Source organism: Cinclus cinclus, chromosome 6 (genome assembly GCF_963662255.1).
Source record: "Cinclus cinclus chromosome 6, bCinCin1.1, whole genome shotgun sequence".
Taxonomy (NCBI): domain Eukaryota; kingdom Metazoa; phylum Chordata; class Aves; order Passeriformes; family Cinclidae; genus Cinclus; species Cinclus cinclus.
In genome coordinates, this window is record NC_085051.1 from 34,965,847 (window position 1) to 34,992,689 (window position 26,843).

Consider the following 26,843-nt stretch of genomic DNA (forward strand, 5'->3'; position numbering starts at 1 on the left):
CATGAATTATGCACTGAACACAAATTCCTTTAACTCTGTCAGATACTTAAGGCCAGAGTCAAATGCTCAGTTGAATGGCCAGAGTTTTTTGGCCATTGAATTCACACAAAAACTGAAAGTGAACATACAAAAGTTGCTTCTGGCTTTCAAATGCTCCAGTCTGGATATTTCTGCACTATTACAGAAGCACTTGGAAAAGTATTGTCTGATATTCCTGATGGTCCAAGACAGATCTTCCAGAATTCTCCTTTCAAAATGAGGTAAATGGGAACATAGAGGAGAGATTTACCTTACAACACACATTAATGCAAACAGCCACCAAATTAATTTCTCAGTCAAGGTGACAGGGAAGGGTGCTGCTGCTGACGGGCCAATACAATTTGAGAAATGAAAAGCAAATACCTCAAGTGAGAGAGAACAGTTGAAATAAAAATAATCACAACATATGAGGTCTGAAGCGAGCTCCAGTGTTTGGATTTCTGATTTATTCCACTTGTAAGCCCTTTTAGTCTTCCTATGTATTTTCAGCTTCTACAACATAAATGATCTGTATCCAATTCAAAGTAAAACTAAAAAGCAGAAGTAGAAAAACTCTGGTTAATTCCATTTAATTTTGGGACCATGAGAAATACCCAATTTTCGTGTGTTCTTTCCTAAAATAAGCTCAGTGACTAAGGCAAGGAATACATTGTAAATGGGCTGAAAAGCAACAATCTTTTTAGTAGCAGAATGGAGAATGATACCAATGTGCTTCCTGTGGACTCAAAATCCATTGAAAATGTCACAGAAAAATAAATAATTGCATGGAAAGGCTGAAATGCAACAATAGTACCTAAGAATATAGATGGTCTGTGCTTTCAAAAATGTTGCTGTTTACAGATTCTTCCAAGTTATGTCTGCTGTCTTGCATTTCTGACTTACTCATATCCTTACTGTGTATTAGCATGAAAACAAAAGAAATACATAGCACTGGAAACATCAGTTATATGATTGCATGTACAGTTGACTTAAAAGAAAAAAAATAAAACTTTGACAGAGATAGGCAATTTCCTATTAAAACCTTCAGTTTATTTGAAAGTCTTTTTTATCATCAATAAAAACAAAATTTCAAGATGTTATGAACAGCAAGTTTTGTCTTAGCTAATCATCACCTCTTCTCACACCCAGGAACAGACACAGCAATGGATGGCAATGAGATCTGAAGTTATGATGTTACCATCTGTGCCAGGAAAAATTGTTTAGGAATGTATAAGCCAGAAATGAGATGGTTGTCAATTACTTGCAGGCTTATAATTTCTCTGTGATATTTTACAATTTTGAAAATAAAGTCATGCAGTTAGAAAAAAATTGAGCACAATGAACGGCACATACACAGACACATGTAGATAGTTTATGTTTCTCCCATTATCCTGTTCATACATTTGAAGTCAGAAAATGCACAGAGTAGCAGCATTATAAACATAAGTATTAAGACCTGCATTGTATTTACAAAAGTATAGCATGTCCACAATTTTTGCAAATCAAATATTTTTCTTACAGGGAAAAACATCTTTTTCCTATATAATGCATTCTTTTATCATAAAATAGATACTCTTTAGTTCCATTGTATAAATGACTAGAAAACACAATTAGATCCCTGTACTACAATTTCAAGGTCACAGGCATAAAATGTTTCTTCCATATTCCTAGCAGCAATTCTCTGAAAGCTGTTACTAAAATGAGAATAATTATATATTACAGCATGTGGATGCAAGATAACTGCTTATTGGCATCTAGACACTGTCTTCCAAAAAATTCATGGGCCTACATGTTGCCTCTGAATGCTGCATTTAGCCTTGGGATCTTTGATTTAACTGACACACGTGCAGAATCTCAACCATTGGTTAGCTCTCTCATAGCTGAACAGGTCTTCAGATATATGTGTCAAAACTATTCCAGCTGGGGGAGGAGATTCAGTTCATTATATTTCCTCCAGATATGGATGTTTCAAGTGGCAGCTTAGTAAGGACAGAAGTCCAAGTTTACTCTTCTTGCTGGATCCAGAATCTATTTCTGTTTTGCTTCAGACGTCACTGATGTCACAAATGTTTGAGTTCAGGCTTACGTTTCTGAGCTATGTTTATAAGAATCTAAAATTAAGTTTAGCCCATAATATTTACCTTTTCTTCTTGGAACAAAGGTTGGATAAATAACACTCTGTAGTAATATACTCAATCAAGTATAACAAAGTAAATGCTGCAAAGGTAGAGTTATATGGAAAATCCATGTAGTAGGAAGTGACATGGTGCTTTTTCTATGACAATCAGATTCTAAGTCTGAAGACTGTAAAGGTTTTGTTTTTTTTCCTTGCTTAGGTTCATATTTCAAAAACATAAACTCACATAGGAGACTGCGCATAAAAATAAATTATGCTTACATCAAAATATAATTAACATCAAACACTGCCCCTGTCAGATACTGAAGTGCTACTTAAGATTAGTGAAGTAGAAACCCAGAAAAGTCTTCTTTACTGAAACTCTAATTTTTACATTAACTCCAAAAAAACCAGTGATAGAGTAAATAAAATTTCAGTTGTAACACAAAGGCTTGATCTTCACTATTGAAGCCTGAAATTATATTAAGAGCAGATTAAGTTTCTCACTAGGTGACTAGGTTAAACTTCTTTCGGGTTTGGTTAAGACTCCTACTGCTGGCATGCAACAAGCACGCTCCAACAGTGGCACAGATGCATGAAATGAAATGCTTCCAGTTCATTTAGTCCTTTAGTCCTCCCCAGAGTGGGGAGACCCTTCCCAGCAGTAGGTGCAACCTTACACAATTTTCTTCCAGGGCAGCAGTCCCAGCACACATTTCAGTTGAGGGCACCAGTGGGTGCGTGACCTGATCCCACCCCACTCTCTTCCCTTGCAGACACAGCCTGGCGTTAAGAGTGAGCAAGGTGCCACGTAGGGGAATGATTTGACAAGGGGTGGGATAGCTCATTATCCGCAAGCAAGGCTGAAGGCTGCTTGTGGTGAAAGCAGCAGGAACTGGCTCTGAAATGGAACCCTACCATAACATCAAAAGAGATGTAGGGAGAGGCCATCCACCTGCAGCTCCTGCTCCTGCTGCAGGGCCTGAGGCAAGAGAGGTGACTACTCTGATGCACCCACCTCATATAAGGCACCCTGCTCCCTGCATTGCTCTAGGGCACCAAAAAGAATCTGAAGGGGAATGAAGAGAGAATGAGAATCTGAACAGCAATACCCAAGACTGAACACATATCGGATCTGAACAAAAAGCTTTTCACATAAACATTCTAACGTCAACTCAACAGACAGGTACCACTTCTTCACAAGCCTGATGGGGATCTGATTAATGTTGATAACCCCACCTCTGGAGTATCAGAAAGCAGGTTTCTTGACACCTCTGCCAATTACCACTTGTTGACTGTACTCCATGGAAAATCATTTTGTCTCCATCCCACACGCCAGGGCACTGCTGAATTCAGGAATTCTTGTTTCAGCATTTACAGATTATGTATTATTATAATATTTGTAAAAAAAATTTTTCCTGCTGCGGCATGGTTCTGACCAAAACCTTTCCCTACTTCCATAAGTTTTCTATAATTCACAGGTACTCATTTAAATAAAAAGCACATTAAAAAATTAGAATTTTATAAATGCGTGAAATAAATTCAGGTCTACCAAGTCTCCTGTACTCTGTTGCCAGCTCAACAACTAACAGTCAGTCTCCTCATCAGTGGCAGACCCAAGGTAGTACAGGCCTCCCACTATAAGCAATGCCTTGAAACAAATGTTTATCATGCAAAGACAGAAAATAAATTACTTTCAAAATGTTTTCCACTAATCAGACTCAGTGTGTCATCAAACTCTCATAAAAATGGATGTTTCTACACAATTACTTGTCCTCTGAACTCAACAGCTTCACCTAATAATTGATGCCTCCTACTCACGTTTGCTTATGTTCTTCAGCCTCTTCTGCTAGGAAGATTGTAAAAACTCTGTGGATATGTAGGAGTAAGCATATACATATACATTCAGGACAAGAATGTTTATTCAGAAGAAATTATTTGGCTTTAAAGGAAATTAATTAGGATGGATAATTCATAATTCAAATACCTCTAGAGCCCCTGAGGAAAAAAAACATCAGAGGTAATACGTGTGACTGCAGTGCATTTTTTCAAGCATTGTTTCTCAAAACTCATGCAGAGTGCTTAGCCAGGAAAGAACAAAATGTCTCACCCAGATTTCACTTAATTCTTTTTACTGAAAATGCTCATATGATAAAAAGAATGGTTTTATTTGTCAAGCAGGCCCACAGACAACTACCTTAATCTCTTAATTCTGGAAAGCCACATCTTCTAAAAAATCCTGAATCTGGACATATGAGGGAAGAGAACGGGATTTCATAATAAAAAATTTGATTTCTCTGCATTCATCCTTGGCATGACTTTCATTTACACCAGTACACTGACCTTCATTGAGACATTTCTACCTCTGAACTAAGGTACTGAAACATTACATAAGTACTCACCACATTTCCAGAGGATGGGTAAACAGCTTGGTTGGACACACACTCCTTTTTTAAAAAAGCTGGAACTGTCATATAAAATTACTAAATTTGTGTCCCGTAAGTTTCACTTTCAAGGAATACAATTAGTCAACAGCCACCGTTAAGGCAAATGAATAAACCTAATGACTTCAATTTAGTTTTGTCCGTTGGTCTTATCTATATTACTGAATATTTTAACAACGTGGAGGCAGCAAGCGTGCCCGGTGTTGTGTAAATACTGTGCAGACACAATAAACAGCAGCCACCCAGACAAAAGGCAGAATCAGTGCAAGTGCACGAGTTGAAGGTTCAATTTTCCGATACAGGAATGCTGCTTTGGGCACTGAACGTCCACCCCCGCCCCGTTGATGGCCACCAAGCCGTTTTCACCGGGGATGTGTCTCCGCGGGTTGGCAGATCGCGGTACACAGAGCACTCGCTCTAAGGCAATGGCAAGTTTGCTGCTGCTCGGGGTGAGTGTCCAGGCCCGGGCAGGAGGCTGACGAGGACTCGGGCTCCCCGCAGCCGGGCTCAGGCACTCCAGCAGTCACGGCCTGACACCGGCTCCGACAGGGCTAGAGCGGTGCCTGTGGAGCGAAGCTCTGGGAGTTCGCCCTTCGCCCGACAGCCGCCACAAGGCGTAGGAGGCGAAGCCGGCTGCGCCCGGGAGCAGCGCTTCCCCCGGCGCCAGGGGCCGTCCCGGGGCCGAAGCGGCGGGGCTGAGCCCCTCTCCTCCGCCGAGTGCCGGGCACGGCCTAACCAAGCCTCAGCTCAGCAGCGGCCGAACGCCGCTCGTCCCGCCGAAGGAAACCTTGCACACACGTTCTCCAGCCGTGTCTCCTCTCCTCGATGCCTGATTTTCGGAGTGCCGCGGGACGGGCTCGCAGGGCCCATGCCGAGCTGTTCGGTTCCGAGCTGTGCCATTCTGAGCTATGTCGTTCTGAGCTGTGCCGTGCCGAGCTGTGCCATTCTGAGCTATGCCGTTCTGAGCTGGGCCGTGCCGAGCTGTTCGGTTCCGAGCTGGGCCATGCCGAGCTGGGCCGTTCTGAGCTGTGCCGTGCCGAGCTGTGCCATTCTGAGCTATGCCGTTCTGAGCTGTGCCGTGCCGAGCTGTTCGGTTCCGAGCTGGGCCATGCCGAGCTGGGCCGTTCTGAGCTATGTCGTTCTGAGCTGTGCCATTCTGAGCTGTGCCGTTCTGAGCTGTGCCATGCTGAGCTGGGCCGTTCCGAGCTGTGCCGTTCTGAGCTGTTCCATTCCGAGCTGGGCTCCGCCGAGCTGTGCCATTCTGAGCTGGGCCGTTCCGAGCTGTGCCGTTCTGAGCTGTTCCGTTCTGAGCTGTTCCATTCCGAGCTGGGCCCCGCCGAGCTGTGCCATTCTGAGCTGGGCCGTTCTGAGCTGTTCCGTTCCGAGCTGTACCGTTCCAAGCTGTGCCGTGCCAAGTTGGGCCCTGCCGAGCTGTGCCGTTCCGAGATGTTCCATTCCGTGCAGGGCCGTTCCGAGCTGTGCTGTGCCGAGGCCGGGCCGTGCCGAGCTGTGCCGTGCTGAGCTGTGCTGTTCTGAGCTGTGCCGTGCCGTGCCGAGCTGTGCTGTTCTGAGCTGTGCTGTTCTGAGCTGTGCCGTGCCGAGCTGGGCCGTGCCGAGGCCGGGCCGTGCCGTGCCGAGCTGTGCCGTGCTGAGTTGTGCTGTTCTGAGCTGTGCCGTTCTGAGCTGTGCCGTTCCGAGCTGGGCCGTGCCGAGGCCGGGCCGTGCCGAGCTGTGCCGTGCCGAGCTGTGCTGTTCTGAGCTGTGCCGTGCTGAGCTGTGCCGTTCTGAGCTGTGCCGTTCCGAGCTGGGCCGTGCCGAGGCCGGGCCGTACCGAGGCGCCGTGCAAGGACTCGCAGCGCCATCTCGTGGCCGCAGCTGAGATTGCAGCCTGAGCTTCGAGGGGGCCTCTCCTAACCCGTGTTTTACCCCGAGAAATCTCTTTTGAAACTTTGAGTGCTAAGACTGTACTTAAAAAGCTCCGCGTTCCTCTGTTTCTGATAAAATCTAGTCCTTTTTTTTCTGGGTTTTTTATTTATTTTTACCTAGGTTGTAGTTCTATGAATGTATTTTGCTTTTCCACTCTAAGGAAATGCTAGATCTTTAGTTTCATGCAAGTGAAGCTATAAAACACAGACATATGGGAAACACCAGTTTGTGTTGTCAAAAAGTAGTTTCCTTTGTCTCCGATGATAAGGTGCTCCTATTCAACATTGCCTGTTCTTCCTCAGGAGCAGAGCTTTGTGTATATCTTTTCTGTTAGAGAAAAGGGGATGCATACTGCAGTCAAACATTTTCTGAATTAGAAAATATGTTTGTAACTTTGATCAAGAAATGTCTGTCGTAGTTTTCAAAATAAATTTTATTTAATACTAGTAAAAACATCTGTTTAGGAAAAAAAGACCTTTTTTATTTTAAACCACAAAAATAAGTTGCTAAGATTAGAATTAATTATTAACAACAATTAATCACTTTGTGGCTACAGTTTTGCAAATGGATCAGCAAGGCCTGGAACAAGAAGAGTCACAACTTGAATGTTAGGTAGTTGCTTTGGGATTAGGGTAACACAGTAATGCCACTTTGATTGTGGGTTGAAGCATGTTTTGATGCACCACATGACATAACTTCAAGATGCAATCTTTGCTTATTCTCTCACTTCAGGTTTCTTTGTGAGTTCAGAAGTTGTGGGTTCCTGCCAGTGGATGTAACTGTGTCAGGACAATGCAGAGGCTTGTAGTAATTACACTACTACCCCTAACAGCCCTTCTGCTACAGAGGGTGGCCCAAGCCCAGGTTTAGTTCAGGGAATATTGCTTCTGATAGAAGAGGGGGTGCAGAAGCAATTTTGTTAAAACACCGGTGGTGCATAGAAGGTGAGTTAGGTGAGGGCTCATAATTCCAACTTTGTCCTCAGTGTCATAAGCCATACTGCTGGTTGGTGGACAGGAATAAAATTCAAACAAGCAACATGCAATACTGCTTTTTGTGCTATCAAAGCTTTGGTTTATTCAAGAAACATTGTTAAACCTCCACCTGATTGAAAGTGGGAAAATTATGGTAGCTGTTTATTGGAGCTGACAGTGCCATTGGTAAGCTGATAGGTTTTCCACTCCTCTTGAGGTACCAGCCTACTGCTGACCTGCACAAAGACCCACTCAGTGGCTTGCCAGAGCAGTTCTTTATCTACCCAATAGCTACATGTATTGAACAACGGTCAGTAGAAAAAAAGGTTGTCTGCCTTTGAAGAATTTCTAAAACACAAGGATCTGGATGCTTTGATAAAGCATTGAAGAGTTTGCCTGGAGGAAAAGAAAAATTACTCAGAACTTCCCACCTGATTTTCTAGGCAATGAACCCAGCTATATTTGAAATTACTTACCCTGAGCACCAGGAGCACCTGTCTTAGAAACAGCTTTGTTAAATTCCCCAGACAACAAATATTGTGTTGTACATACACCAAGATGTAGGAAGATGGACAAACTGGACTCAGCATGGGAAGGCAGACAGCCTGGAGTGTACCAGCTGTAAAATCACAGAACTGCAAAAAAGAAAATATGGCCTGCAAAGTACATACTGCATCAACTGGTATTAAGGCATTAATGAGGTAAAAGCCCATTTGATCCCACTTTGCTAAGAAACACTCTCACTCCAACCAAAAATTTAGAGTTGCAGGTTAATCAGCTAAAAAAAAAAACCCAGGATTTCTCAAGCTAATTCCTGCTTTCAAAATTCCCTCTTTTTTGAACAATTTTGAACAAACAGACAGCTGTACCATGCATAATACCATTAGTATTCATCCAACATGCCATTAGTGTTTATGCATTGGATTCATGGAAAGAAAAGACAATTAAACTGGTAAAATGAAAATATTTTCACGAGTAAATCTCCATATGTATCTATATATAAAATAGAGATACAGGCACAGCAGACAGACATGCCTATATGCAATTCATTTAGATTTATGTAGCTCAGACATTGTAGTTGTGTAAGTCTATCACTGGCATTCTTGATTCACATTGACAGCAAAGACTGCAAGAACAGTACAGTATAGTTAGTGTGCTCATCGAGCTGCAAGGAGTCTCAAGTTCCCAATCTTTCTCCATATGTGTTGCTGTATACTAAGCAGTGTGAAGTATATGATATTGTATGAAATTTAATGTCACACTCTCAGTCAGATGCAGAATAAAAATTCTTACGGTTCTAAGAGTTTTGCACAGTGTCAGTGCTAAATAATTTCAAGAGTTGAGAGCATAAACTGCTACAGGCTGAGCTAAAGAACTAGCCTTGATAGTTTAAAGTCTAGAACTAACTCTCATCCTCAGTGGATCAATAAAAAGATCCACTATATAATAAAGAGGTGATCATGTAAGTAACCCTGTCAAATGAGTTTCACAGACAAGTTAATTGGAGATGATTTTCAAAGATAAATTTGAGGATATAGGAATCTTCTCCCTGGCAGTTCAGGAAAGAAAGACACAAAAATAGCGAGTTAAATTTGTTAACTATGCTATTTGTGGGTCTCATTATCCCCATGGTAATGCCATTCAGTTACAGAGATGTAATATACATATGTGTGTGTGTGTGTGTGTGCGTGTGTGTGTGTGTAAATCATATATACGTGCATTACCATTCTTGCTCATACTTTTGTATCACAAAATACTTTGAGATCACTGCACCTACCCTTTTTTTACTGATATGACGTCCTTATAGAAAACATAGGCATCTTTCTATAGTTCTTTATCTCACTGAATGCATACATGTCTGAAAGCTTTTCAGGATTAGGGCCAATATGCCATTTTAGCAGCAATGTGTTATCACACATGGCAAGCAGATCAGCAACTGAATGCTATAATGGCCTTTTGAGCAAGGGGCTGACTCAGCCTCTTCTGCAGCCTGTTGTAGAGGGTTTGCGGTCCAACTCCATATTCTCCATTCTGGTGCACCATTCCAGTGGTGACAGGTTTCTGGGTGACTGTTCTGTGGCTCATGATCATCTGGAAGCTGGCAGAAGGAAGTGTAAAGAAGCTCTGCTCTGCAAATAACACTCTGCAAAAAAGAAGCCGACGTGAGCAGGGAGTGTAAATAAGATGGGGAGGAGAAGAATGTCTGCCAAAAACAACATGAGGCTTTAAAGGTCTGGTTTCACTGCTAAAAAGTCCAAGCCCCAGCTTCTCTAACTGTACCAAATTCAGTCACAGCTGATCCCTCTTACTCTGTTCCTTCTCACACATCAATCTCTATAAAAAGTTATCTCACATCTTTCTGAAGCATTTAACAAAAGGATAGTCAATGAGATTTGAAGTAAGCTGAGAAACACCATCATTTTCCTAATACCAATACTGCTGCCATTCCTAGCACACAGGACAGTGCCCCATGATTAGTAACATCTTGCTAGCAGGAAGTATGGACAAGTCAAAAATGTTATCTTCAATAATTTAATTGTTCATCTTTTTGGCCTTGTTCTCTCTTGAAATGCTCTAAAAAGTCTGTTCTTGTTTAGTTTTTGAAGTTGATATGAACAGTTTATGCAGTTTATGCAATCAAACAAGAACTGGACCCTGGAAACAAACGCAAGAAGAACATCATATATGTGACAGAATCAGCTCCAATATCCTACCAGGCCCTGAAACATCAGTATGAGTTGTGACATATCATTTACCCCTTCTGTATCCTTTTCACATAATAAAGAACCTAATTGTTCAGGTTAGCTCTAGCTGAGATTTTTGGCATATCATCTGCACAATTTAGATTGTCCTCTGATTTGTTTGGATAATTGCCAGGTATCTCAAAACCTTCTGCACATACATTTATGAAACAAGAAATGGAAATATCATGTGGACTGTGTATACTTCCCATTACAGAATTCTAAATGAGACCAGCTGTCCAGCAAATACAGGCTGAAAAGAGAGTACTACAACTTAAGCCTGAAATGCTGAAGAGAGGCTTGGGAGACCCAGTGTCACTGTGAGTCTAGGAGGAACTGCTGCAGAGAAACCTTCTGGCATGGCAGAAAGCAAGGGGAACAGCAAAACCTACACTGTTTCAATAGAAGATGCCATAGGATGAAGTACTGAATTATTTTATAATGTCAACAAGCAAGTCTGAAGTCCAAAGGTCAAAATTCTGTAGAAACAAATGCATGTGCTGTTTTCAATGACCTAGCAGGAACCACTGTCCTGATCCTCTGGGGATAAAGTTCACATGCTTCTTATCTTGTTGAAGTGTCCCTGGCCACCAAATTAAATATTAAGACTTCTGCATAACAGTTATCCCTCAAACATTCCTGAAATTCTATTACATCATGCAGATATTACAGGCATTGGAACTAAGAATTCAACAGCCAAGGCATCTTACAGATGTAGGCAGTCACCCTTTGTTCCATGCCTGGATTGCTCTGCACCTACATGGAGACTTAGAAAGGGAAAAGAGAACCAGAAGGAAGATGAAGCTTTGGATACTGTAATCACTGAGGTGGTCTGCCACTATCCTGGCTACTTTAGTATTTCTGCTTATATTGATGTTCTTATGCACCGTTGGTTCTGACTGCTAGAAAACTGTGCTAAATAAAACACAAAATAAATAAATAAATAATATTTTTTTCTGGTATCCTAATTACACTAGTTTTCTCTAATTACTTTGATGTATCAACAAATATCTTTCCTAATTTCCATGGCTTTCTTGGACTGTAAGGGTCATATCACCTACAGGCATGCTGTCTGATTTTGCAGATTGATAGAACAGGTCATCAATATCTCAGTTCTACTTCAAGAGCCTTCTGAGAACACAGTAGGCACCAGACCCCACTACAATGTTTTACAAGAATGGTGGCTGAATAATTTGCAATGTCATCTGGTCTCCAGTCTTTCCTACACGCTGTTAATTCTCAACCTTCAATTTCCTCAAATGTGCATGAGAGCTCTGGGTAACCATATATCCTTTCCAGTGAGGATTTCATCACTCACAGAAGAGAGCTCAGTACTTCAAAATAAGCTGTGGCTACCCATGCCTAGTGCTTAGGTAATTAGAAGGAAATGGGTTTGTAACCTATGCAGAAGGTAACTTTCATTTCAGAGATACAGCATAAGAGAAAACATGCCATTCTTTGGATCGAAATAAGATTCATGGAGTAGAGCTACAAGCACCACCCAAAAAAGTACAGAAAGTACATGATGGAGGATGAGAAGCAGGGCTTGACACACATGATGAATATGGATGTGGATCAGGCTGACTTGCATGGCATAAGTTCACAGGGTAATGTCACAGAATACGGTCAACCTTGTTACTGTAGGTAGGCAGAGAAATCGTCTGAAATATTTGGCAAAAGACTGCCAGATCACTTAAAAGACAGATTAAATTTTTGAAAGCTTCCAGAGTCATAGTGTCTATTTTAATAGACTTTTTTTTTTTCAATCACGAGATACCTTCTTTTGGGCATTTTGTTGGTTTTCCTCTTTTGTAAAAGTCATGCTACTTTAAAACCCACTGTGATTCTCTCACTTTTGCATAATTTGCCTGCTGAATCTCCATGAAATACAGCAGGATATAATGAAACCTATTACCCTTTAGAGACAACATTGAGCAGATGAGCAAAAGGTGACAAGTTATCTTTAATGCACTGCTATGTTACTCACTCATGCCAATTAGTCTTTACTGGATTCATTTGGTGCAATAATATAAAGTGCATGGTATGGAACACATGGAGTCTATCTCTTAGATACAGTTCAGGAAGTTCTTACTATTTTCCTAATAAAATTTCAGATAATGTAATGAACATCATTATTAGTAGCATCTCAGGGATGGAGCATATAAATTACTTTGCTCTGAATCCTGTGCAGTTATCCCTAAATTCCTTTTATTTTAAAGAAGAGGGGATTCAAAATATAAGGTATGTTATACTGAGTTGATTGCAAGGTGATAGTGCTCATGAATACCACCCATTGTGTCAAATGACTCACACATCTGTCAGGTGTGCCTCATTAGCCCACAGAAAGCCTTTTGTACATGTTGTGTCCTATTAAAAAAAAAAAAAAAGAATTGCATTGTCTCTTGTTGTCAATCATGCTGATGGATGGGCCCAAGGTGTTAATGAGTAAGTTTTAAAAAATATTTATGCTCTGCCAAGTCTCTGCTTCACGTCAGTAGGCACTAGGCTAGGCAGTTGGAAGAAAAAGAATATTTAGAAAGGACAGCTCTTCTTGTGACTCATTAAAAAAAAAGCCAAAAAAAAAAAAAACAGTGCATGTTTTTAAGTTCTCTTTACCAATTCTCTTAAGACCTTTGTTGGTTTTTATAAACACGATTTAACAACATTGTATCAGTTTACCTAAACCAGATTAACTCCAAGTGACTTTGATACTTCTGTTACACTTGCCTTACATTTTGGTAAGTGTAAAGTCTTAAATCAATGAGCCAAATTCTTGAGTTACTCCAGATTTTTTTTCTGGAGAGCTAAGACAGACATCTTAACACATTCTGTTTAGTACGTGTCATGCAACACTTTCAATTTTATTCTGCCATGGAAATAGTATAACACAAAAGTCTCTAACTGTGAGATACAAGAATTGTCGATTGGGGGGAATAAAGTGTGACTCGCAGTTTCTCAGAATTAAACTCAGAAGAGACTGCTTTGACTGTCCTGTTGGATTTCCTGCAGAGCAGATCCCAGCATGTTTCCCATATTTCCCTCTACCTACAGCATATCTTCCAAAGAAGTACACTGTCTTGCTTGCAAGATTGTTGACTGTGGTGCACTCTCTCAATAATTTGTTCTGATGATTACTGGCTCCAAGTAAAAATAGTTTTCCCAGCCACAATCATCTAAATTTCTAGCGACTGGATTATTTACATCTTTTTTTGTTCCTCTAAGGATCTACTTACAGTTACCTAAAAACTAAAGATGGATATAGCGATGGCAAATTTTGGGTTTGTGTAAGATATTTGTTTTTCAGCATAGAATTTCAAATTATTCCATTCTGACCAGTTCTATAGTCATAGGAATTATTTTTTTCTTCTAAGTTTTCAGGAGAAAAAGTACTCTAAAAGTATAATCTATGTCCATAATTTTCACCCAAGTGTGAAACTATTGAAAGTGATAATGAAAGTCACTCTTTTTATTAACCGTCTTCTACACTTAATTATTTTGTTATTCATGTTCTGTGGAGAAAATAAACACATGTATTTCAAAATATATACTGAATAATGATTCTAATTACCTTCCTTTCTTTTTTCATGGCACTAGGTTTCTGGAGAACATCTGACTAAAAGAGAAACTCAGTTAAACTCATAACTGGCTCTCTTGCAGTTTTCTTATTAGTGAAGCAATTGAATATGCTTGCTTTATGTGGTTGAGTTGAGCCATCTATATCATAACACACACCATTGTTCAGTGCATGTGTGATCTGAAAGAAATAATGTTTTTAAAAATGCTTAAAGATTAATGCAGATAAATCAGTGTCTATACATATAGATATATATGGTACACAGATATATATATCGATATACATATATATGTGTATAGAAGATACATACATGTAAAATCAGAAAAAAAATAAAATAAATTGTTTTTCACTTTGGTGTCTACAGTTTCTGGGTTTTAGGCATTTTTTGACAATAGATTGTTTTTCAGCTTTAAAAATTATAAAGGGACTAGTTAGAACTAGATACAAAAATGTTTCTTCCATTTTGGGAAGAAAACTGAGATTTAGAGAAATTTTCTCAGTCTGACACTGGATGAAGGAGTCAAAACATGAAAATGTGTGAAACCAGTGAACTGAAAACTAAAGTATAAATCTATTGTAGAGTTTGTTTTATTTTTATTTCAGTTTCTTTTCTCTTACTATATAAGCTTAAAATTTAAAATAAAAAATTTAATCTGGAAATCAGATTGTCTTTAAAGTAAAACAGACCATTTTACTAACATATAGTGTTACTCCTGGAAGCTGAAAATGAAAGCTGTATTTTAAAAATATTTTCCTATCATTCTACAGGCTTCCAATGAAAGAAAGTTCAGTTTTTCAGTCTCATTTCTGTCATATTAATGTTTCTAATTGTTACCAAATGGAGTAGATTAGTTTTTTCTCTGAAGAGCATATGTTAATGCCAAGCCCTGGGTTGATTGACAGCAATGATGATCAAAGATGCCACCTAAATTGCTTTTCTATTCTTATTGCTAGTGTATTTCCCAAAGGACTCAAACCAAAGACTCAAGCTACATACCAGCATTAGCAAGACTGAAAGAAGCACTGAAAATGTTTCAGAGCAGATCCTCAACTAGTGAAACTTGGCAGTGCTCCACTGACTTCTTGTTTTCACTCCTTCTGTCTCGCTTGTGCTTATGTGTGGGCTGCTGCCCTGCCTTAGACATTTCTTGAGGAACAGACTCACAGCAAGCAAAGCAGATAGATTAAATAGGTAGAAACTTCTGAGCAACCTACAAGAGATTCAACAACAACCTAAAAATAAAAGTGGTACAAAATAATAGAGTTTGTTGTGCCAGAACAGTAAGCTAAATTCTCAACTGCTATAAACAAGGACAAGTCTATTGCTGCAAATGGAGCTAGACCAGTTGACATCAAATTACAATTTACTTTTATTTACTCCAAAGGGTCTGCGCCAGATAATGAAGCTCTTGTGTATTTTATTGAATTAATCAAAATTATAACTACTGTGTGATAGTTTTGTTCTAAGAAGAGATGAGAAATCTATCTGAAACCTCATTCTTGTCTTTCTAATGGTGTAGTAAACCATCAGTAGTACAGCTTTAAACAATGTTGGCATAAAATTGATAGGGATGAGAGAGATTCCAGCACAGGAAAATTGGGATCTCTCAGACTTATGCAAAAGTATCAAGACTTAACAGACCTTAAAAGCTATGGCATGGGAGTCTGTAACACCAACTGACTTGATAGCTCTGTTTTTAAACTGTAATGAAAAGGTGCTATTTTTCTGTTGAGAGAGGGGAAGGGAAATCTCTAAGAACCAGCAACGATGTCATTGTGGCTCATTACCCACTGTTTTCTTAAAACCACAACAAGGGTTTTTTAACTTTGTTCCCAAAACTGACCCTCTCTGTGTGAGCAGTAGCAGTAGTGAACAAATGAGGGTGAATATTTTTTCTCTTTTCTGTAATCTGAATTCTAATCATTGGCACTAGTGATTTTGTGTATTATGTACCCACAAGTCAATAAAAGACATTAAGAAAGCTTGCAGAACACAAAAAGTGGAAGATTTTATACTAAAAGTTCTGTCACTACACCTTCTTACTTTTGCTTTGTCTTCAATCAGATTTTAAAACTAATTCATGCACACGAACATCTTATGGTTTTGGTCTTTGTAATTTATAAATTAAAAACAAAATTAAGTTGAAAGCAAGGAGCTATCTCTGAGAAAGAAGAAAAGTATATGCTCAAAAGGTTAAGACAAGGTACAATGTCAAAACAAGTAAAATCTTAAAAAAAGAAAGCAAGAAAAATTAAGCACATTCTACTTTACTTGGGGCCCTGCAGTTTGACCCTTTCTTCAGAATACCAGATGAGGTTCAAATTGATCATGTCTCAGCTAGAGTTTCAGTAAGTCCAGACTCACCATGAGCATTTACTCCAGTCTGAGAGAAAAAGCAGAATGGTAGACCATGATCTGAAGAGTACCAGCTATATTGTTCTAGATGCTGGAGTCAGTTAGTTGCAGTTTTAGGAAGGTATTTCTTTGTTTCATGTAGAATTTCTTGGCACTGGCAGTAAGATGGCAGGGATAAGCATGCGTCAGCATTTGTAAACCTGGAGTCAAAGTATCACAAAAATGAAATTATCACCAGCCTTGACTGAGACGCAGTTTAAATGGTCCTAAAGCAAACCTTAGTCTCTGCTTTGCTCAAAGTTTTCAAGAACTTGAGATTTATCCCAGATGACCAGAAATTCTTTAACAGGAAGCATATAAGCCTCTTACTCATGCACAGAAATGGAATTTGACTCCCCAGCTTGCTGGAGTTGAAATGAAGAGATCTCTATATCATAGTGGTTTAAACCTACTAAATATAGGATGTAACCGTTCTGTATAGCAGATGTTATATCAATAGGCAAGCTGCATGACAGAAGGTTTGAGTCTCTTGGAGGGTAAAGATGTAATTGCAGTAGGCTGTGCTATAGATATTTTAAAAAAATAATAAGAATGGTAAAACTAGAAAGGCAGATGAGCAGAAGGGAGGGAATATATCACAACATGTATCAGTGAAACTGGGCATTTTACTGGGCTGCAGTGGAAACAATATTTTAATCACAGTATTGTGGGACAGGAAACAGACATCTGCTGAGTTCCCTCAAAACCAGTACTGTAATAACGATCTTAGAAAACTGTACATTAACAATCAAAATAAATTAGTCAAAGGAATGTAGGGTATTTACTATGGTTCAGTATTTTCTGAGGCACTTCCATTTAATTTGGCACTTCCAAGTAGGAAAGTAAAATTAATATATATCAATATATAAGATAACTGACTTAGTGGTAGGAATAGACAGAATGTGAGGAAATAAAAGTATTTGGTTAAAGCTGTTATGAGATGATTGCGTTCAACTATTGAACTAGTGTCCACTGTCTGATAGAGAAAAAATACTATGCACAAGATCAAATAAGACTAAAGGAGGCAGAAGATGGAAAGAAGACTGCCTATTAAAGATGTCTTACAATATCAGTGGCCACACCTGAAAGATGTAAGCACTAGTAGGAGAACAAGGGATATGAGTACTAAGAAAATCACCCAATTCAGATGACTCTGGTAAGCATCCTGTGGACATTTTAGCATAAGTACAGCAAATAAGCATCCCTATAATTTGTCTGTTGTTGTCTGCCTATTTAATCTTCCCCCAAAGAATTCCATTTATTAACCCATAAGTTATGAAGTCTTTATTCGTGCTCTTGGCGCATCCTACATAACAAATTAGTTACAGTTACCTTTGGTTGCAAATGAATTTGCAGCCCTCATGTTCAAATCAGGTTTCTGGTTTGAAATGTGAGTCCAAATTAACAATATCAGAGTTGGACGAAGTTATGGCAACATTACCAGTGTTATTTGAATACAAAAATATACATTATACAAACATCAATATATGTACACAGCAAAGAGAGAAAACAGAAGACACAAAATTTTGCCAGTCTAAAACACAGAGGTGGCATCACTGGAAGATTAATGGTGCCTAAATGAAGATAAAAAAGCTGGTTAATCTGATACAGAAACATTATCCAGAATTAAACAACACCTTATATCATCCAAGGAGATAAAAATCCAAGTGTGAATTTAAAATCAACCAGTCTTTTACAATAGAAACCAATATTTTAAAAAATAAACCCCTAATATCTCACATTAAGAAATGTGGTGATAAAACCTAGGTGTATAACTATTTGCGGAAATCTTTAGGTAGGAAATCTAATAATGGAAAAATATTTGGTCATTTTATAAGGCCATCAAGATTAATAAGTCAGCTGTTTATAAAATGTTAAGAGATTCTTAGCATCCCTAGTAAAAGTGTAGGGGGCTTTAGGTCATTTTATTCCTGCATGATTAGTGAGAATCAGAATATAGAATAATAGAATGGCTTAGGTTGGAAGAGACCTTAAAAATCATCTAAGCTTGACCCCTATGACAGGGGCAGAGACACCTTCCTCCAGACCAGGCTGCTCAGAGCTCCAGCCAACAGGGCCTTGAACCCTCCCAGAGATGAGGCAGCCACAACGTCTCTGGGCAATTTGTTCCAGTGCCTCACCACCAAGAACTTCCTCCTAATACCTAATCTAAACCTGCTCTCTTTCAGTTTAAAGCCATTCCCCCTTGTCCTGTCACTCCAGACCCTTGTAAAAAGTCTCTTTCTATTTTTCTTGGAGGCTCTCTCTTCGCAGGCTCTCTGTGAGGCTGCAAATAGGTCACCCCAAAGCCTTCTCTTCTGCAGGCTGAACAATCCCAATTTTCTCAGTCTTTCCTTGTAGCAGAGACGTTCCATCCCTCTGATCATGTCAGTGTTCCTCCTCCGGAGTCACTGCAGCAGGTCCATGTCCTTCCTGTGCTGGCACCCCAGAGCTGGGGGCAGCACTGCAGGTGGGGTCTCACAGAGCAGAGCAGAGGGACAGAATCCCCTCCCTGGCCCTGCTGCCCACGCTGCTTTGGATGCAGCCCAGGACACCCTTGGCTCTCTGGGCTGGCAGTGCCCATGGCTGGGTCATGTCCAGCCTCTCAGCCAGCAGCACCCCCAGGTCCTTCTGGGCAGGGCTGCTCTCCATCTGTCCATCCCCAGCCTGTGCTGATGATACTGGGGATTGCCCCGACCCAGGTGCAGCACCAGCACTTGGTCTTCTGAAAATCCATGATATTCCAATATTCTCTTATTTGTCCTTGCTTTTTAAACATGCCAATTTTGCTTTTCCACCTATTTTACTTCCACCTAATGCTAGATATGCATGACAGATTTTTTCATTGACATGTCTATTCAAAATTTTGATTACATGTCCAGTCACTCACACCTTCTCTGGTGATTCAGCCTCTCTATACTGATGACTTTCTTTTACTGATGCTATTGTAAAATAACAAAAAAAATCCAGGCTCATATAAACTCAAAAATTTACGCTTGTCCAATAAATGTTAAAGAATATCTATTTGAAAGACAATTCCCTTGATTTTTTTTGTCATTGTTTTTATTCTGTATTCTTTATTAATTTGTGAAAGGTAATTATTTAAACAGCACCCCTTAATAAAATCCTGCTTTTAGGGTATTCTAATGTGTTATATTTAATAGAATTCAAGACAGTTAATAGAAGTCATGGAAAGGAAAGTTGTGTTTGGTGAAGGCAAGAAGTCAGCCATGGAAACCTTAGACTACCAAAGGGCAAAGATTACTTCCTGCTGAAAACCTCCCTTCCTGAGCTGGCATGTACCTGTAGAAAATAAAAGTAATAAATAAAAAAAAAACATTATTAATGAGGCCTTGATGAGAGAATGAAACTTGCAGGCATTAAGAAATCAGCCAACACAGGAGAAGAGTTTGAAGTGATTTTAACAAATGAAGTCTCAACTCTATTCAGCTGCACTATCTTTTCCCAAGGAGAAGAGGCAGTCTTGGGACAAACAGAGCATTTTCCAGTCACCAGGACTTCAATGGAAAGACATGACTGTAAGATTTTTATTGCAATAACTACAGAAATATTAACTGAAATTAGACTTGCCTGGCAGCTACGCTTGATCCATACTGTGAAGGTTGCAGGGTGTTTCTCATGAGGGGTTTCAGTGCAACCTAAACCAGGTAAGCACGAGTCACAACAGATGTTGCACATTTTTGTTCTACTATATGTGAAACATCAGGTAACACAGAGCTTCCCTGTCACTTTTGGATGATGTGATTATCCAGACACTCTAACCAGGACACTCAGTAGTGCATGGTATGTATCCCTGGTATACATATTGTGAGTTGTGGGATAGGGTCAGACTGGCAAATTTGGAAAATCTTAGTGCATTTTGCAGTGTACAGCTCCAGAAGCTACTGGATTTGCACTTGCATCACAGAACCCTAGCTTCTTCTTGCTTCTTTCTTGCCCTCTGTTATACTTAGTGAATAAAGGAATGAACGACAGCTCTTCCCCTTCCCTCCTCTCTCCCACCCACTTTGCCTTCACTTGCTGATGGCAAGATGCATTCTCTCTTGAATCATAGCCACCCTATAAAAATGCCCTCAGGTTCTGTGGGCAGAAATAGAACTTTGTATATTGTTTTTGTGTAAGAGGGTAACGGAATCATCACTGGTATCAGCAGATATGGGAACTCGTAGCCTATAAACAAACCTTAATAGCTTCTCCCCAGTGCAGTTTTCTTGGCATTATTCAAACACACACAATTTTTTTTTAAAAATATCTACTGATTTCAAGGTATTTTTAGTGTCTGAAATGACCTCCCAGCGGACATACTATTGTCATGAATGCAGGTTAATTTTCAGAATAATTTTAGGAGCTCATATCTCTGAGGAAGCTTTTTTCTACCAGACTTCCGTATTCTTCTCCAACTCTCCATCTCTATCTGACTCTTATCTAGCCTACAGCTTTTATGGGATCCTTAGATTTTTCTCATTGTCTCTAAATCGTCCTTTCTACTCTTTTCCAATTTATCCCTAGTCTTTGTCTGTTACAGAACCACTGTGAACACAAACAATCTAACATTCTTCTGCTACTGCTGTACAGCATCAGGCAATATCAGTACTTCATAAAACTGATTACTTGGCTAGTAGCCACCTGCCCAAAAGATTTAACCAAAATTTCTTCAAAATGCTTTGATTCATTCCCATATAGTAGCTTCACATTTCATAAGACAGCTCTGAGCAAGCTTGAGCAGAAAATACAAAGACAGAAGAATTACTTACCTGAGCTGTTATGTTCCCTAAAAAAGAAGCTTTAATGTAAAGCACAAAAGGTTTTTTGGTTTTAATCTCTGTTTTTACAAGCTTGTCTTGAGTTAGGAATATGCATTTCAGAAGAATAAACTTCTGAAAGCTCATTTTTGTATTTGTCTCTCTGTGTCCTTCCCACGGCTTTGATTCTCCTCTATGGCAGAATCACAAGGTAAACATTCATAATCAGATTACACAGCCCAGTGATTCTGAATATTACCTGATTACTTCACTTCCCAGGCTGAAGGTACACAATGACATCCTTCAAAACTAATTGAGAAGTACAGATAAAAAGACAGTCAGAAATACTTGGAAGGGGAGATACTTTTACTGGAAAAAATCCTGGAAAACAATTTTCTAATATGTATACCAGAATTATATGGTTGCCCTTCAGACATCAAGGAATAAACACATTCACCATAACTCAATGTTTTAATATAGCAGCAAAATATGCAGTTAATGCGTACTGGAGCAACATTGCAAGGAGCAACACTACAAACTAGAAGCAATTCTTGGTTTCTGAACTGATTCACAAGCAAATTCCTTCCCCTTCTTATTAAAAAGTTACACTGAACAAAATGTCTAGGCATTTAAGATTCTGATATGAAATCCTTATAAAGTTGTAAGGTTTCATTCTCACCTTTGCCTGAGGTCTGTGGCACTACCTTGGGCAGGTCAGTGATGCACAGTGTGTTGTATTGCAATGAATTTTATGGTACAGTGTAGTTAATTTTATAAGTAAATGACACTTCACTAAGAAAAACCAATTGAAAAAAAAATATATGTAATTGACTGGAAGGAGCAATAGCCTTTAAGAAAGACCAAGAGAAAATTATACTCTCAGAGTTGGAATGCTAATTAAAAGTTCAATTAAAGTCTAGAAAATTATAAATCACCAGTCTTAGGCATTTTTCCTCATTTTCACCTAGGAAATGCTGCAAAACAAGATTATCAAATATCAAAAAGCCTACTACACATGAATATAAAGTAGGTGTAAAAGCAGCTCTTAAATTTTGATTTAAAAACATCACACTTTCACATTCCAAGAGAAACTACTGAATAACTTCTGCCTCTGTGGTTTTGAATTCTACATTTTAAGAAATAGACTACCCAACATCAAATCAGACTAATATAAAAGTAAAATGTTAAATTCAGGCCAGAGGCAAATAATTGACGTTCCACTTCTGCCAATAGACTGTTTTAACACTGGTGTACCATTATTTCTATCGACTATCAAGATGATTTTTAAGCAAGCTAAATTAAGTGGTGAATAAAGTCCTAACAAAATGTTCCCTTTGAAAAGCTTCATTGAAATACAAGGAGTGGGCAGCTCATACTGCTAGGTGAATGTGATATGAATTACTTTAAGAAGCTACAGTGACTATGAAATTATCGTCAATTAGAGTTGCCAAATTAGGTAGGAAAAAAATAATGGACAAGATATGAAGGTGGGAGTTATGGAGATATAGCTACTCCTAAAAATAAAGGTAAAGTGTAAAGCCATCATGACACAATACCTAATGATTTCCTTATTATTCAGCATCTATTAAAATATCAGGGTTTTTTTTTTTTTCTATATCTAATGGTTGGTAAATCATTTCTCTGCTGGTACCAGTACTGAGTGCCTTCATTTAATGCTGTATTTTTAATGTGATGGTGCTATTAAAAAAATCTTTGTTAAGAAAGAGGCACAGACTAGATGGATGAACTGTTAGATGGATAAGGAATTGGTTGAATGGTCACATCCAGAGGATAGCAGCCAATGATTCAGAGTACCAACGAACATCAGTGACAAGTGGTGTCCCTTAGGGATCTCTACTGGAACCTGTGTTTTATCGAATATCTTCATAAATGACAGAGAGGAATTGAGTGCAACCTCAGCAAGTTTGCAGATGACACCAAACTGAGAGGTGTGGTCAGCACACCTGAGGGATGGGATGCCATCCAGAGAGACCTGGACAAGCTCCAGGAGCAGGTCCATGAGAATATCATGGATTTTCAGAAGACCAAGTGCTGGTGCTGCACCTGGGTCGGGGCAATCCCCAGTATCATCAGCACAGGCTGGGGATGGACAGATGGAGAGCAGCCCTGCCCAGAAGGACCTGGGGGTGCTGCTGGCTGAGAGGCTGGACATGACCCAGCCATGGGCACTGCCAGCCCAGAGAGCCAAGGGTGTCCTGGGCTGCATCCAAAGCAGCGTGGGCAGCAGGGCCAGGGAGGGGATTCTGTCCCTCTGCTCTGCTCTGTGAGACCCCACCTGCAGTGCTGCCCCCAGCTCTGGGGTGCCAGCACAGGAAGGACATGGACCTGCTGCAGTGAGTCTGGAGGAGGAACACTGACATGATCAGAGGGATGGAACATCTCTGCTACAAGGAAAGACTGAGAAAATTGGGATTGTTCAGCCTGCAGAAGAGAAGGCTTTGGGGTGACCTATTTGCAGCCTCACAGAGAGCCTGCGAAGAGAGAGCCTCCAAGAAAAATAGAAAGAGACTTTTTACAAGGGTCTGGAGTGACAGGACAAGGGGGAATGGCTTTAAACTGAAAGAGAGCAGGTTTAGATTAGGTATTAGGAGGAAGTTCTTGGTGGTGAGGCACTGGAACAAATTGCCCAGAGACGTTGTGGCTGCCTCATCTCTGGGAGGGTTCAAGGCCCTGTTGGCTGGAGCTCTGAGCAGCCTGGTCTGGAGGAAGGTGTCTCTGCCCCTGTCATAGGGGTCAAGCTTAGATGATTTTTGAGGTCTCTTCCAACCTAAGCCATTCTATTATTCTATGAACTTATTACTTACCAAATTACTTACCAAATGTATCATATATATGTGTGTGTGTGTATATCTATATATATGTACATACTCACCATATATGTTTTGACAACCTAAATTAATTATTTTAGAACCTATCCCTTTCTGTATTTCTTGAAGTTTTGGAATTAATGAATTCAAAGTCAGTACTTTTACTAGTTGTGCAGATTTCCTAGCCAGAGTTCATAATGCGCTTTAATATGGCACTGTCTGCTAAGGAGAAACATGCATTCACATCCTTTTTGATGGTGTTACATTTTCCAGATATTTCCTCTGCTTTAAAAGAAAAGAATCCTTCAGGGGGAAAAAATTGTCAACAGTCTATTTGCTAAAGTATATACCCAGAGATTTGAAATAAAAAATACGCTCAAAATTTTGTAGTTTGGAGATTCAAAATAGTAAGCTTCTTGGGGCAGGGACCATCAGAGACTTTATTTGTACATGGTGCTTAGCACAATGAAACCCCAGTTTTTGACTGCAACCCCTGAGTGCTACCGTAATAGAAATAATAAATGATGATAATAATAATAAAGTCCACTTATTAAGTTGACAGGCAATTTTTGAAATAATGAGTCATCAAGGAAACTAATTTTTTTGCAATAAGCAATTCAGTCATTTCCTCTCATCACAGATAATATACATCTGTCTTCTATGCTGTTTGTAGAAATTCTGTGGATATGGTGTGTCTTCTCATAAGAAAATTGGTTCATGAAATGGAACAATTTTTCTCAGACTCATGATTTCTTCTTTATTGAGGGCCAAATTGAGCCTGTGTTCAATTGCCCATGTCTGGGACAGCAAGTAGTTATAGTACCTCCAAGAGCAAACTGGGGAAGAAATTGTGACTCAGAGAGTTCCAACCCCTTTCTCAGCCTCAGCTGCCTACTTGCTCCAGAAAGAAAGTAACCTGCAAATGCTCTATAGTATAGGTTGTTTACCACCCCTGCCAGCTCAGCTCAGCTCACTGCCATGTTGAGGAGCAAGAGCCAAGTTTACTTTCACACCCTCCTCATGGGTGCAGAGGACATGAAAGAGAAAGGAATTCTAAGTGAAAAGCCTTTATCCTCCATCCTGTGGCAAACTCAAAATCTCTGGAGATGATGTGGAGACACAGTACTTCAGTGAGGACAGATAAACCTATACATCAGTCTGATCCATTATTATCAGCTAACATCATGTGGCTAAGGAAAAGAAGTCTCAAAAGGGGGAAATTAAAATCCTTCTTCTACCTAATCAAGGTAATCCTAAAGTGGGGAGTTAATTTTACTCCTGTATTTGTTTGTTAAATTTCCCTTTGACTTGAGAAATCACTTGCAAAATCTTAAGATCCGTATATAGATCTTAACACACAACATTATGTTGGCATGCAGGCAAGTTTCACTGGCAGTATTCTATGGCAAAGCAGTAATGTTTCTAGACTCTTCTTTTAGAGATTTTAAAATCGTCAGTGGAAAATGAAATTACTTTGATTGCCTTTATTTGATATGTGGATCCATTTTAATGACTAAACAAAATAGATGATTTGACCTCTCTCAAGAAGTCACCTCTGATTTTGGATCAAAGACGTGTTTAGCAATATCCACAGTCCTCATGTGTCCACACCACACAATTTGATGTGCTCATCATCAATCATATGCCGTATGATTAATTTGAGTCGTTATGAGTAATGTCTATCACCGCAGTCCTGGCATGAATAATTATTGTTCTGCACCCTGCTGAGGTAACTCATTTCTGACAAAGATCTGCAATTTGAATTCTGCATAAAATGAAAGATGAAACAGGAATAGTTTATTAGAATTGTATAGTCAGTTCAAATTTTTCTTAATTAACTTCTTTACATCCTAAGAATTAGTAACTACTTTAAAGAAAAACATGTGAAACAAAACTCAATAGATTAGAGATATTTTGCATATAATAGATTAGAGTGATTTTGCAATCATTCCTGTATCTTTCCATTGATATGTGAGGTCTGTATATGAAAAATAGTAATGATAATGTTAGAGTCTACTAGTTTTCTGGAGACTTGTACTACAAACAGCAATCACAGAAACAAAGTAGGGTCATTTTGAGGAAGACATAATAATACCAACAGGATCTAAAGAAGATGAAACTTAACACCAAAAAACAAATGCTGGTCAAGTACAGAGGTTAGGAGTCAGATTGGAGAAAGAATGGAAGAACATGCAAGAAGCTGGGAAGATAGCAAATATAGCTGGCACTTGCAAACCAGAGTGTTCCACATGTGCAAAACAAAGTTTGCCAGAAATTTTCTTTGGCCAGAAATGGAGTTTGAATGCCATCAAGTGGTTTCTCCCCTGTGTGTCATCAACAAGTTCCTCCTTTGGGAACACCAGTGGTGCAGCCTTGAATAGCCCTGGCGAGTGGAGCACCAAGGCTCACATATGCAGGAGTGAGAACAAGTTAACACAGACCCTGTTTGTTTCTATCATTAAGTCAAACAGCACCAAAAACCTCAGGTTCCCCAACTTCCAGGCAGGTGCTCAAGAAACCAGATAGCTATTTTTGCTTTAACTCAAAGAAAATTTAAGTATGACATGTGAAGTGAAAAGGAACAGAAGAGACTGAGAAGTTCTCCATTTCAAAATATCCTGCAGTCTGGCAATTGAGTTTCTTCTTACCATAGAAATGAAAAAGACTTACATTTCTTCCAACAGCAACAGAGGAATTTGAGCCCAGGTTTCCCACAAGGCTGTACAAGAGCCCTTAGTATTGTACAAGTGAGTAAAGCAGACAGTGCCTTCTGCTGTGTGAATCCAGTCTTTGAAGCCATAACAAGACATTCTGGCAGTTGGGGCAGGATGTCAGTTTAATACCATCCTGCCTCCTTTCCACATGCACATGTAATAAAAGAGTAGCAAAAAATAAGTGGCAAAAGCTTCTTACCTTTACTATCACATAAACGGCTACTCAGAAAGTCAGCATATGGCCCTCTTTTCCCAGCCTTGCTATAGTTTTTCTTTTCTTCTTTTTTTTTATCCTTTTTTTTTTTCCCCCTACTGAAACTACAGTTCATCAGCTCTTCTAAACTTGAATA